The 15,323-nt window shown below is 45.6% G+C and overlaps 1 protein-coding gene across 1 annotated transcript in view; it reads left to right on the top strand.

The window, feature by feature from the left end:
* LOC115149503 (protein Shroom3) overlaps nucleotides 1–15,323 on the top strand; it is a 135,335-nt gene that overhangs the window by 9,048 nt on the left and 110,964 nt on the right. The window lies entirely within an intron of this gene.

Here is a 15,323-nt window from a genome sequence, read left to right on the forward strand (position 1 = left end):
ATGGGTAATATGTAGTTTATTCCCACCAGATGGGTAATATATAGTTTATTCCTCCAGATGGGTAATGTGTAGTTTATTCCCCCAGATGGGTAATGTGTAGTTTATTCCCACCAGATGGGTGATGTGTAGTTTATTCCTCCAGATGGGTAATGTGTAGTTTATTCCCACCAGATGGGTGATGTGTAGTTTATTCCTCCAGATGGGTAATGTGTAGTTTATTCCTCCAGATGGGTCATGTGTAGTTTATTCCCACCAGATGGGTAATGTGTAGTTTATTCCACCAGATGGGTAATGTGTAGTTTATTCCTCCAGATGGGTGATGTGTGGTTTATTCCTCCAGATGGGTGATGTGTAGTTTATTCCCACCAGATGGGTAATGTGTAGTTTATTCCTCCAGATGGGTGATGTGTAGTTTATTCCTCCAGATGGGGAAAGTGTAGTTTATTCCTCCAGATGGGTAATGTGTACTTTATTCCTGCAGATGGGTGATGTGTTGTTTATTCCTCCAGATGGGTATTGTGTAGTTTATTCCCACCAGATGAGTAATGTGTAGTTTATCCCTCCAGATGGGTAATGTGTAGTTTATTCCCCCAGATGGGGAAAGTGTAGTTTATTCCCACCAGATGGGTGATGTGTAGTTTATTCTTCCAGATGGGTAATGTGTAGTTTATTCCTCCAGATGGGTATTGTGTAGTTTATTCCCACCAGATGGGTAATGTGTAGTTTATTCCCCCAGATGGGGAAAGTGTAGTTTATTCCTCCAGATGGGGAAAGTGTAGTTTATTCCCACCAGATGGGTGATGTGTAGTTTATTCTTCCAGATGGGTAATGTGTAGTTTATTCCTCCAGATGGGTATTGTGTAGTTTATTCCCACCAGATGGGTAATGTGTAGTTTATTCCCCCAGATGGGGAAAGTGTAGTTTATTCCCACCAGATGGGTAATGTGTAGTTTATTCCTCCAGATGGGTGTTGTGTAGTTTATTCCCCCAGATGGGTAATGTGTAGTTTATTCCCCCAGATGGGTGTTGTGTAGTTTATTCCTCCAGATGGGTGTTGTGTAGTTTATTCCACCAGATGGGTAATATGTAGTTTATTCCTCCAGATGGCAAATGTGTAGTTTATTCCTCCAGATGGGTAATGTGTAGTTTATTCCCACCAGATGGGTAATGTGTAGTTCATTCCCACCAGATAATGGGACAATGTAATTGATCTGAAAGGCCAGACTCTAGACTGAGAGAGAAATACGTTGCATACCATCTTCTCTCTCCACCAGCCTTATTAGGGCTTTATGCCCTGAGAAAATGCCTTGGCTTGCATCCCAAATGGCACCCTATTCCCTATTTAGTGTGCTACTTTTGACAACAGCCCATAGGGATCTGGTCAAAAGTAGTGCACTATGTAGGGAATATGGTTCCATAGGGCTCTGGTCAACAGTAGTGCACTATATAGGGAATAGGGTACTCTTTTGGTACAAAGCCTCTGTCTCTTTCTTGGTCAGTTCAGCTTCCTAAACAGATATAGAGCCATATCTATACTGTACTGGGCAATGAGGATATAGACCCATATCTAATACTGTACTGGGCAATGTGGATATAGACCCATATCTAATACTGTACTGGGCAATGTGGATATAGACCCATATCTAATACTGTACTGGGCAATGTGGATATAGACCCATATCTAATACTGTACTGGGCAATGTGGATATAGACCCATATCTAATACTGTACTGGGCAATGTGGATATAGACCCATATCTAATACTGTACTGGGCAATGTGGATATAGACCCATATCTATACTGTACTGGGCAATGAGGATGTAGACCCATATCTATACTGTACTGGGCAATGAGGATATAGACCCATATCTAATACTGTACTGGGCAATGAGGATATAGACCCATATCTATACTGTGCTGGGCAATGAGGATATAGACCCATATCTAATACTGTACTGGGCAATGTGGATATAGACCCATATCTAATACTGTACTGGGCAATGTGGATATAGACCCATATCTAATACTGTATTGGGCAATGTGGATACTGTATGTGTCTGATCTGAGCTATCACAACAGTGCATGTCATGGCCGACACTTTGTCATCTGTGTTGTCAGTAGGTTTTGAGGATCTCATTCTATTGTTGATTTTAAATCAGGCTTGTATAGTATAACAGGTATGGCTGGAGTAACATTTACATTTCTGTTGTTGATTTTAAATCAGGCTGGTATAGTATAACAGGTAGGGCTGGAGTAACATTTACATTTCTGTTGTTGATTTTTAAATCAGGCTGATTTTAAATCGGGCTGGTACAGTATAACAGGTAGGGCTGGAGTAACATTTACATTTCTGTTGTTGATTTTAAATCAGGCTGGTACAGTATAACAGGTAGGGCTGGAGTAACATTTACATTTCTGTTGTTGAATTTTAAATCAGGCTGGTACAGTATAACAAGTAGGGCTGGAGTAACATTTACATTTCTGTTGTTGATTTTTAAATCAGGCTGGTACAGTATAACAGGTAGGGCTGGAGTAACATTTACATTTCTGTTGTTGATTTTTAAATCAGGCTGGAACAGTATAACAGGTAGGGCTGGAGTAACATTTACATTTCTGTTGTTGATTTTTAAATCAGGCTGGTACAGTATAACAGGTAGGGCTGGAGTAACATTTACATTTCTGTTGTTGATTTTAATTCAGGCTGGTACAGTATAACAGGTAGGGCTGGAGTAACATTTACATTTCTGTTGTTGATTTTAATTCAGGATGGTACAGTATAACAGGTAGGGCTGGAGTAACATTTACATTTCTGTTGTTGATTTTAATTCAGGCTGGTACAGTATAACAGGTAGGGCTGGAGTAACATTTACATTTCTGTTAGAAAAGCATTCAAATATTACATGAAACTGCACTGTACACTGTGCGCTGCCTTCTTTGGCACCTGAGGACAGTTGACCTACAAAGATAACTCCACCGTGAGTATGAACTCCACAGAGAGGCTATGGAGGGTCTTATATTTTTCCATTGTGAATCTTATCTTGTGTTGTAGCACTGCTAGTGTCCGTGTTGTTTCAATACAGAATACTTGGCAAACACTTTTCTGTTTGCAAGTTATTTCATATTTTTGGAGGAAACAACAGAAGACTGGCATACAGTTGAGAGGGAGGGGTGATGGTAAGACAACAGGAAGTCGTGATGGTAGGACTACAGGAAGGGGTGATGGTAGGACTACAGGAAGGGGTGATGGTAAGACAACAGGAAGTCGTGATGGTAAGACAACAGGAAGTCGTGATGGTAAGACTACAGGAAGGGCTGATGGTAAGACTACAGGAAGGGTTGATGGTAAGACAACAGGAAGTCGTGATGGTAAGACCACAGGAAGGGCTGATGGTAAGACAACAGGAAGGGGTGATGGTAAGACAACGGGAAGGGGTGATGGTAAGACAACAGGAAGGGGTGATGGTAAGACAACGGGAAGGGGTGATGGTAAGACAACAGGAAGGGGTGATGGTAAGACAACAGGAAGGGGTGATGGTAAGACAACAGGAAGGGGTGATGGTAAGACAACAGGAAGGGCTGATGGTAAGACAACAGGAAGGGGTGATGGTAAGACAACAGGAAGGGGTGATGGTAAGACAACAGGAAGGGGTGATGGTAAGACAACGGGGATGTTGAGAGAGAGGGTGTGGGGTAGAGAAAGAGAGAGAGAGGGTGGGGGGAGAGAGAGACAGGGTGCATGATAGAGGGAGAGAGAGGGTGTGGGGTAGAGAGAGAGAGGGTGTGGGGGAGAGAGAGAGGGGTGTGGGGTAGAGAGAGAGGGTGTGGGGTAGAGAGAGAGGGTGTGGGGTAGAGAGAGAGAGGGTGTGGGGTAGAGAGAGAGGGTGTGGGGTAGAGAGAGAGAGAGGGTGTGGGGTAGAGAGAGAGGGTGTGGGGTAGAGAGAGAGAGGGTGTGGGGTAGAGAGAGAGGGTGTGGGGTAGAGAGAGAGGGTGTGGGGTAGAGACAGAGAGAGAGAGGGTGTGGGTTAGAGACAGAGAGAGAGAGGGTGTGGGGTAGAGAGAGAGAGAGGGTGTGGGGTAGAGAGAGAGAGGGTGTGGGGTAGAGAGAGAGAGGGTGTGGGTTAGAGACAGAGAGAGAGAGGGTGTGGGGTAGAGAGAGCGGGTGTAGAGAGAGAGAGAGGGTGTGGGGTAGAGAGGGATAGAGAGGGTGCGTGGTAGAGAGAGAGAGGGTGTGGGGTAGAGAGAGAGAGAGAGAGGGTGTGGGGTAGAGACAGAGAGAGAGAGGGTGTGGGGTAGAGGTCAAACGATTATAATTTTTCAACGCCGATACCGATATCGATTGTTGGAGGACCAAAAAAAGCCGATACCGATTAATTGGCCGATTTAAAATAAAAAATAAAAAAAACATTGTAATAATGACAATTACAACAATACTGAATGAACACTTATTTTAACTTAATATAATACATCAATAAAATCAATTTAGCCTCAAATAAATAATGAAACGTTCAATTTGGTTTAAATAATGCAAAAACAAAGTGTTGGAGAAGAAAGTAAAAGTGCAATATGTGCCATGTAAGAAAGCTAACGTTTAAGTTCCTTGCTCAGAACATGAGAACATATGAAAGCTGGTGGTTCCTTTTAACATGAGTCTTCAATATTCCCAGGTAAGAAGTTTTAGGTTGTAGTTATTGTAGGACTATTTCTCTCTATACGATTTGTATTTCATATACCTTTGACTATTGGATGTTCTTATAGGCACTTTAGTATTGCCAGTGTAACAGTATAGCTTCCGTCCCTCTCCTCGCTCCTACCTGGGCTCGAACCAGGAACACATCGACAACAGCCACCCTCGAAACATCGTTACCCATCGCTCCACAAAAGCCGGGGCCCTTGCAGAGCAAGGGGAACAACTACTCCAAGTCTCAGAGCGAGTGATGTCGCTGATTGAAACGCTATTAGCGCGCACCCCGCTAACTAGCTAGCCATTTCACATCGGTTACACCAGCCTAATCTTGGGGAGTTGAAGCTTGAAGCACAGCGAAGAGCTGCTGGCAAACGCACGAAAGTTCTGTTTGAATGAATGCTTACGAGCCTGCTGCTGCCTACCACCGCTCAGACTACTATATCAAATCATAGACTTAATTATAACATAATAACACACAGAAATAGAACGGAACCGTTCCGTATTTTATCTAACGGGTGGCATCCCTAAGTCTAAATATTCCTGTTACATTGTACAACCTTCAATGTTATATCATAATTATGTACAATTCTGGCTAATTAATTACGGTCTTTGTTAGGAATAAATGGTCTTCACAGAGTTCGCAACGAGCCAGGCGGCCCAAACTGCTGCATATACCCTGACTGCTTGTACGGAACGCAAGAGAAGTGACACAATTTCCCTAGTTAAAAGAAATTCATGTTAGCAGGCAATATTAACTGATTTTAAAAAAAGGCATTGATGTTTATGGTTAGGTACATTGGTGCAACGACAGTGCTTTTTTCGTGAATGCGCTTGTTAAATCACCCGTTTGGCGAAGTAGGCTGTGATTCAATGATAAATTAACAGGCACCGTATCGATTATATGCAACGCAGGACAGGCTAGATAAACTAGTAATATCATCAACCATGTGTAGTTAACTAGTGATTATGTTAAGATTGATTGTTTTTTCTAAGATATGTTTAATATTAGCTAGCAACTTACATTGGCTTCTTGCTGCACTCGCATAACAGGTGGTCAGCCTGCCACACAGTCTCCTCGTGGAGTGCAATGTAATCGGCCATAATCGGTGGCCAAAAATGCCGATTACCGATTGTTATGAAAACTTGAAATCGGCCCTAATTAATCGGCCATTCCAATTAATCGGTCGACCTCTAATGTGGGTGGGGGTGCGTGGTAGAGAGAGAGATAGAGTGTGGGGTAGAGAGAGCGAGAGAGGGTGTGGGGTAGAGAGAGAGAGAAAGAGAGAGAGAGAGAGAGAGAGAGAGAGAGAGAGAGAGAGAGGGGGGGTGTGGTAGAGAGATAGAGGGGGTGTGTGGTAGAGAGATAGAGGGGGTGTGGGGTAGAGGGATAGAGGGGGTGTGGGGTAGAGGGATAGAGGGGGTGTGTGGTAGAGAGATAGAGGGTGTGGGGTAGAGGGATAGAGGGGGTGTGGGGTAGAGAGATAGAGGGTGTGTGGTAGAGAGATAGAGGGTGTGGGGTAGAGGGATAGAGGGGGTGTGTGGTAGAGAGATAGAGGGTGTGGGGTAGAGGGATAGAGGGTGTGGGGTAGAGGGATAGAGGGGGGTGGGGGTAGCGAGATAGAGGGGGTGGGGTAGAGGGATAGAGGGTGTGGGGTAGAGGGATAGAGGGGGTGGGGTAGCGAGATAGAGGGGGTGAGGTAGAGGGATAGAGGGTGTGGGGTAGAGGGATAGAGGGGGTGTGGTAGAGGGATAGAGGGGGTGTGGTAGAGGGATAGAGGGGGTGGGGTAGAGGGATAGAGGGTGTGTGGTAGAGGGATAGAGGGGGTGGGGTAGAGGGATAGAGGGTGTGTGGTAGAGGGATAGAGGGTGTGTGGTAGAGGGATAGAGGGTGTGTGGTAGAGGGATAGAGGGTTTGGGGTAGAGGGATAGAGGGGGTGTGGTAGAGGGATAGAGGGTGTGGGGTAGAGGGATAGAGGGGGTGGGGTAGCGAGATAGAGGGGGTGAGGTAGAGGGATAGAGGGTGTGGTAGAGGGATAGAGGGGGTGGGGTAGAGGGATAGAGGGTGCGGCCGCGTGGCAGTGGGTAAAGGGCTGTGGGGCCGTCTGTGTCAGCACTACTAATCTGCTTTACTGCAGGAGGGCTGTGGGACCGTCTGTGTCAGCACTACTAATCTGCTTTACTGCAGGAGGGCTGTGGGGCCGTCTGTGTCAGCACTACTAATCTGCTTTACTGCAGGAGGGCTGTGGGGCCGTCTGTGTCAGCACTACTAATCTGCTTTACTGCAGGAGGGCTGTGGGGCCGTCTGTGTCAGCACTACTAATCTGCTTTACTGCAGGAGGGTTGTGGGGCCGTCTGTGTCAGCACTACTAATCTGCTTTACTGCAGGAGGGCTGTGGGGCCGTCTGTGTCAGCACTACTAATCTGCTTTACTGCAGGAGGGCTGTGGGGCCGTCTGTGTCAGCACTACTAATCTGCTTTACTGCAGGAGGGCTGTGGGGCCGTCTGTGTCAGCACTACTAATCTGCTTTACTGCAGGAGGGCTGTGGGACCGTCTGTGTCAGCACTACTAATCTGCTTTACTGCAGGAGGGCTGTGGGGCCGTCTGTGTCAGCACTACTAATCTGCTTTACTGCAGGAGGGCTGTGGGGCCGTCTGTGTCAGCACTACTAATCTGCTTTACTGCAGGAGGGCTGTGGGGCCGTCTGTGTCAGCACTACTAATCTGCTTTACTGCAGGAGGGCTGTGGGGCCGTCTGTGTCAGCACTACTAATCTGCTTTACCGCAGGAGGGCTGTGGGGCCGTCTGTGTCAGCACTACTAATCTGCTTTACCGCAGGAGGGCTGTGGGGCCGTCTGTGTCAGCACTACTAATCTGCTTTACTGCAGGAGGGCTGTGGGGCCATCTGTGTCAGCACTACTAATCTGCTTTACTGCAGGAGGGCTGTGGGACCGTCTGTGTCAGCACTACTAATCTGCTTTACTGCAGGAGGGCTGTGGGGCCGTCTGTGTCAGCACTACTAATCTGCTTTACTGCAGGAGGGCTGTGGGGCCGTCTGTGTCAGCACTACTAATCTGCTTTACTGCAGGAGGGCTGTGGGACCGTCTGTGTCAGCACTACTAATCTGCTTTACTGCAGGAGGGCTGTGGGACCGTCTGTGTCAGCACTACCATTCTCACCAGCAGCAGTAGCAACGCTGCCGGGTCAGGGAAGCCACACAGAGACATGCTTTCCCAGGCGGCTACACAGCAGAGAGGCCCGGGGAAGCACAGAGACAGAACCGTGACAGGGCCAGAGAGCAGGGCCAGAGACAGAACCATGACAGGGCCAGAGAGCAGGGCCAGAGACAGAACCATGACAGGGCCAGAGAGCAGGGCCAGTAACAGAACCATGACAGGGCCAGAGAGCAGGGCCAGAAACAGAGCCATGACAGGGCCAGAGAGCAGGGCCAGAGACAGAACCATGACAGGGCCAGAGAGCAGGGCCAGAGAGCAGGGCCAGTAACAGAACCATGACAGGGCCAGAGAGCAGGGCCAGAAACAGAACCATGACAGGGCCAGAAACAGAACCAAGACAGGGCCAGAGAGCAGGGCCAGAAACAGAACCATGACAGTGCCAGAAACAGAACCATGACAGGGCCAGAAACAGAACCATGACAGGGCCAGAGAGCAGGGCCAGAAACAGAACCATGACAGGGCCAGAGAGCAGGGCCAGAAACAGAACCAAGACAGGGCCAGAGAGCAGGGACAGAAACAGAACCATGATAGGGCCAGAAACAGAACCAAGACAGGGCCAGAAACAGAACCAAGACAGGGCCAGAGAGCAGGGCCAGAAACAGAACCATGACAGGGCCAGAAACAGAACCATGACAGGGCCAGAGAGCAGGGCCAGAGAGCAGGGCCAGAAACAGAACCATGACAGGGCCAGAGAGCAGGGCCAGAGAGCAGGGCCAGAAACAGAACCAAGACAGGGCCAGAGAGCAGGACCAGAAACAGAACCATGACAGGGCCAGAGAGCAGGGCCAGAGAGCAGGGCCAGAAACAGAACCATGACAGGGCCAGAGAGCAGGGCCAGAAACAGAACCATGACAGGGCCAGAGAGCGGGGCCAGAAACAGAGCCATGACAGGGCCAGAGAGCAGGGCCAGAAACAGAACCATGACAGGGCCAGAGAGCAGGGCCAGAGAGCAGGGCCAGAAACAGAACCATGACAGGGCCAGAGAGCAAGGCCAGAGAGCAGGGCCAGAAACAGAACCATAACAGAACCATGACAGGGCTAGAGAGCAGGGCCAGAGAGCAGGGCCAGAGAGCAGGGCCAGAGAGCTAAGCATGACAGTCTTGTGTGGTATAGGTCATAATTGGCTAGCTGCCTGCTTGTGCTTTACTGCGTGTCCAGCTATTGTGATGCTCCTTCTTGGTAGGCTTTATTCATCAGATTTGAATGTGCCAAGACATCAAGCCTCTATCCAGGCCCCTTGCTGTTCTGTGGCCCCAGCCCCCACACAACCTCTTATAAAGCCGGGCAAGAGTGCAATCCAGAATGTAGCCCAGGTTTCTGGCTAGAGTACAAAAGAGAGAGGGAGAAAGAGAGAGGCAGGGAGAGGGAGAAAGAGAGAGGCAGAGAGAGAGAGAGAGAGAGAGAGAGAGAGAGAGAGAGAGAGAGAGAGAGAGAGAGAGAGAGAGAGAGAGAATAAGAGTGAGAGAGAGAGGAATGTCAGCACCAAAAGCTCAGCTAGTCTGAAAAGCAACAAAAGGAGAGAGGGAAGAAGGAGAATAGATACCCAATCCAGACTGAAAGAGAATAGATACCCATTCCAGACTGAAGGAGAATAGATACCCAATCCAGACTGAAAGAGAATAGATACCCAATCCAGACTGAAGGAGAATAGATACCCATTCCAGACTGAAGGAGAATAGATACCCATTCCAGACTGAAGGAGAATAGATACCCAATCCAGACTGAAGGAGAATAGATACCCAATCCAGACTGAAGGAGAATCGATACCCAATCCAGACTGAAGGAGAATAGATACCCAATCCAGACTGAAGGAGAATAGATACCCAATCCAGACTGAAGGAGAATCGATACCTAATCCAGACTGAAGGAGAATAGATACCCAATCCAGACTGAAGGAGAATAGATACCCAATCCAGACTGAAGGAGAATAGATACCCAATCCAGACTGAAGGAGAATAGATACCCATTCCAGACTGAAGGAGAATAGATACCCAATCCAGACTGAAGGAGAATAGATACCCAATCCAGACTGAAGGAGAATAGATACCCAATCCAGACTGAAGGAGAATAGATACCCAATCCAGACTGAAGGAGAATAGATACCCAATCCAGGACTGAAGGAGAATAGATACCCAATCCAGACTGAAGGAGAATAGATACCCAATCCAGACTGAAGGAGAATAGATACCATCCAGACTGAAGGAGAATAGATACCCAATCCAGACTGAAGGACAATAGATACCCAATCCAGACTGAAGGAGAATAGATACCCAATCCAGACTGAAGGAGAATAGATACCCAATCCAGACTGAAGGAGAATAGATACCCAATCCAGACTGAAGGAGAATAGATACCAATCCAGACTGAAGGAGAATAGATACCCAATCCAGACTGAAGGAGAATAGATACCCAATCCAGACTGAAGGAGAATAGATACCCAATCCAGACTGAAGGAGAATAGATACCCAATCCAGACTGAAGGAGAATAGATACCCAATCCAGACTGAAGGAGAATAGATACCCAATCCAGACTGAAGGAGAATAGATACCCAATCCAGACTGAAGGAGAATAGATACCCAATCCAGACTGAAGGAGAATAGATACCCAATCCAGACTGAAGGAGAATAGATACCCAATCCAGACTGAAGGAGAATAGATACCCAATCCAGACTGAAGGAGAATAGATACCCAATCCAGACTGAAGGAGAATAGATACCCATTCCAGACTGAAGGAGAATAGATACCCAATCCAGACTGAAGGAGAATAGATACCCAATCCAGACTGAAGGAGAATAGATACCCAATCCAGACTGAAGGAGAATAGATACCCAATCCAGACTGAAGGAGAATAGATACCCAATCCAGACTGAAGGAGAATAGATACCCAATCCAGACTGAAGGAGAATAGATACCCAATCCAGACTGAAGGAGAATAGATACCCAATCCAGACTGAAGGAGAATAGATACCCAATCCAGACTGAAGGAGAATAGATACCCAATCCAGACTGAAGGAGAATAGATACCCAATCCAGACTGAAGAGAATAGATACCCAATCCAGACTGAAGGAGAATAGATACCCAATCCAGACTGAAGGAGAATAGATACCCAATCCAGACTGAAGGAGAATAGATACCCAATCCAGACTGAAGGAGAATAGATACCCCAATCCAGACTGAAGGAGAATAGATACCCAATCCAGACTGAAGGAGAATAGATACCCAATCCAGACTGAAGGAGAATAGATACCCAATCCAGACTGAAGGAGAATAGATACCCAATCCAGACTGAAGGAGAATAGATACCCAATCCAGACTGAAGGAGAATAGATACCCAATCCAGACTGAAGGAGAATAGATACCCAATCCAGACTGAAGGAGAATAGATACCCAATCCAGACTGAAGGAGAATAGATACCCAATCCAGACTGAAGGAGAATAGATACCCAATCCAGACTGAAGGAGAATAGATACCCAATCCAGACTGAATGAGAATAGATACCCAATCCAGACTGAAGGAGAATAGATACCCAATCCAGACTGAAGGAGAATAGATACCCAATCCAGACTGAAGGAGAATAGATACCCAATCCAGACTGAAGGAGAATAGATACCCAATCCAGACTGAAGGAGAATAGATACCCAATCCAGACTGAAGGAGAATAGATACCCAATCCAGACTGAAGGAGAATAGATACCCATTCCAGACTGAAGGAGAATAGATACCCAATCCAGACTTAAAGACAATAAATACCCATTACAGCATGTTGATTTTTCCTCACTTTTTTCGAAGTGGTTATTTTATATGGTTGTTATTGAAGGCCCAGACTGTGGACAGTGTATTGACACTCAGACATGCTGTCTCGCCTATCCTTGGACTGCTAGAAGAAGAGGGTTAAGGAAAGGTTAAGATGATGAGTGTTTTTGTTCATGTCCATGGTAACCTCCCAAAGGGCACCCTCTTTCCTATATAGTGCACTACTTTGACCAAAGCCTTATGGGCCCTGGTCAAAAGTAGTGCACTATATAGGGAATAGGGTGCCCTTTGGGAGGAAGACCATATTGATAGGTTCATTGTCAGAACCTTGGCAGCATCTGTAGTCTTTTAAGACACTTTTAAGTTAAGCAAATCCCCCCTGGCCTTTTCTCTATTTACCACTAAGGAAGTGTAAAAAGTTATTCCTAGGCCGTCATTAAAAATAAGAATTTGTTCTTAACTGACTTGCCATGTTAAATAAAACATATGCCTGCTTCTCTGATTAATCAAAATATTCCACGTTTTCAATTGCAATATTCTGTCAGAATGGCAATTATATACACTGAAACAAAAATATAAACACAACTTGTAAAGTGTTGGTCCCATGTTTCATGAGCTGAAATTAAAGATCCCAGAAATGTTCAATACGCACAAAAACGTATTTGTCTAAAATGTTGTGCACAAATGTGTTTACATCCCTGTTATTGAGCATTTCTCCTTTGACAAGATAATCCATCCACCTGACAGGTGTGGCATATCAAGAAGCTGATTAAATAGCATGATCATTGCACAGGTGCACCTTGTGCTGGGGACAGTATAAGGCCACTCTAAAATGTGCAGTTCTGTCACACAACACAATGTCACAGATGTCTCAAGTGTTGAGGGAGCGTGCTGTCTGCAGGAAAGTCCGCCAGAGCTGTTGTCAGATAATTAAATGTTAATTTCTCTACCGTAAGCCGCCTCCAACGTCGTTTTAGAGAATTTGGCAGTACGTCCAACCGGCCTCACGACCACAGACCAAGTTTAACCATGCCAGCCCAGGACCTCCACATCCGGCATCTTCACCTGCGGGATCGTCTGAAACTAGGTTTGCACAACTTAAGAATTTCTGCACAAACTGTCAGAAACCGTCTCAGGGAAGCTCATCTGCGTGCTCATCATCCTCACAGTGCTCGTCATCCTCACAGTGCTCGTCATCCTCACCGTGCTCGTCGTCCTCACCAGTGTCTTGACCTGACTGCAGTTCGCCGTCGTTACCGACTTCAGTGGGCAAACGCTCACCTTCGATGGCCACTGGCACGCTGGAGAAGTGTGCTCTTCATGGATGAATCCTGGTTTCAACTGTACTGGGCAGATGGCAGACAGCGTGTATGGCATCGTGTGGTTGAGTGGCTTGCTGATGTCAACGTTGTGAACAGAGTGCCCCACGGTGGAGGCGGGGTTATGGTATGGGCAGGCATAAGCTACGGACAACCAACACAATTGCATTTTATTGATGGTGATTTAAATGCACAAAGATACCATGACGAGATCCTGAGGCCCATTGTCTTTTCATTCATCCGCTGCCATCACCTCATGTTTCAGCATGATAATGCACTGCCCCATGTCGCAAGGATCTCTACACAATTCCTGGAAGCTGAAAATGTCCCAGTACTTCCATAGCCTGCATACTCACCAGACATGTCACCCATTGAGCATGTTTGGGATGCTCTGGATCGACGTGTACGACAGCATGTTCCAGTTCCAGCCAATGTCCAGCAACTTTGCACAGCCATTGAAGAGGAGTGGGACAACATTCCACACACAGCAATCAAGGGCGGCAGGTAGTCTAGTGGTTAGAGCGTTGGACTAGCAACCGAAAGGTTGCAAGATCGAATCCCTGAGCTGACAAGGTAAAAATCTGTCGTTCCGCCCCTGAACAAGGCAGTTAACCAACTGTTACTAGGCTGTCATTGAAAATAAGAATTTGTTCTTAACTGACTTGCCTAGTTAAACAAAGGTAAAAAAAACCTGCCTGATCAACTCTATGTGAAGGAGATGTGTTGTGCTGCATGAGGCAAATGGTGGTCACACCAGATACTGACTGGTTTTCTAATCCACACCCCTACATTTTTTTAAGGCATCTGTGATGCATATCTGTATTCCCACTAATGTGAAATCCATAGATTAGGGCCTAATGAATGGATTTCAATTGACTGATTTCCTTATATGAACTGTAACTTCGAAATAGCTATAATGCATGCTCCAGTTATATTCTGTCTGAAGGTCAATTCAGCTTGGGAATACAATGACTGGAGCATGTAAACTATCTGAAATGACTGGAGAATGTAAACTACCTGAAATGACTGGAGAATGTAAACTATCTGAAATGACTGGAGCATGTAAACTATCTGAAATGACTGGAGCATGTAAGCTATCTGAAATGACTGGAGCATGTAAGCTATGTAAGCTACCTGAAATGACTGGAGAATGTAAACTATCTGAAATGACTGGAGAATGTAAACTATGTAAGATACCTGAAATGACTGGAGCATGTAAACTACCTGAAATGACTGGAGAATGTAAACTACCTGAAATGACTGGAGCATGTAAACTACCTGAAATGACTGGGGAATGTAAACTACCTGAAATGACTGGATTATGTAAACTTTCTGAAATGACTGGAGCATGTAAACTATCTGAAATGACTGGAGCATGTAAACTACCTGAAATGACTGGAGAATGTAAACTATGTAAGATTCCTGAAATGACTGGAGCATGTAAACTACCTGAAATGACTGGAGCATGTAAACTACCTGAAATGACAGGAGCATGTAAACTATCTGAAATGACAGGAGCATGTAAACTATGTAAGCTACCTGAAATGACTAGAGCATGTAAACTATGTAAGCTACCTGAAATGACTGGAGCATGTAAACTATCCGAAATGACTGGAGCATGTAAACTATCTGAAATGACTGCAGCATGTAAGCTATCTGAAATGACTGGAGAATGTAAACTATCTGAAATGACTGGATTATGTAAACTTTCTGAAATGACTGGATTATGTAACTATCTGAATTGACTGGAGCATGTAAGCTATCTGAAATGACTGGAGCATGTAAGCTATCTGAAATGACTGGAGAATGTAAGCTATGTAAGCTACCTTAAATGACTGGAGCATGTAAACTATCTGAAATGACTGGAGCATGTAAACTATCTGAAATGACTGGAGCATGTAAGCTATCTGAAATGACTGGAGCATGTAAACTATCTGAAATGACTGGAGAATGTAAACTATCTGAAATGACTGGAGAATGTAAACTATGTAAGATACCTGAAATGACTGGAGCATGTAAACTACCTGAAATGACTGGAGCATGTAAACTACCTGAAATGACAGGAGCATGTAAACTACCTGAAATGACTGGAGCATGTAAGCTATCTGAAATGACTGGAGAATGTAAACTATCTGAAATGACTGGATTATGTAAACTTTCTGAAATGACTGGATTATGTAAACTATCTGAATTGACTGGATTATGTAAACTATCTGAATTGACTGGAGCATGTAAGCTATCTGAATTGACTGGAGCATGTAAACTATCTGAAATGACAGGAGCATGTAAACTATGTAAGCTACCTGAAATGACTAGAGCATGTAAACTATG

The sequence above is a fragment of the Salmo trutta genome, chromosome 15 (assembly GCF_901001165.1).
Source record: "Salmo trutta chromosome 15, fSalTru1.1, whole genome shotgun sequence".
Lineage (NCBI taxonomy): Eukaryota > Metazoa > Chordata > Actinopteri > Salmoniformes > Salmonidae > Salmo > Salmo trutta.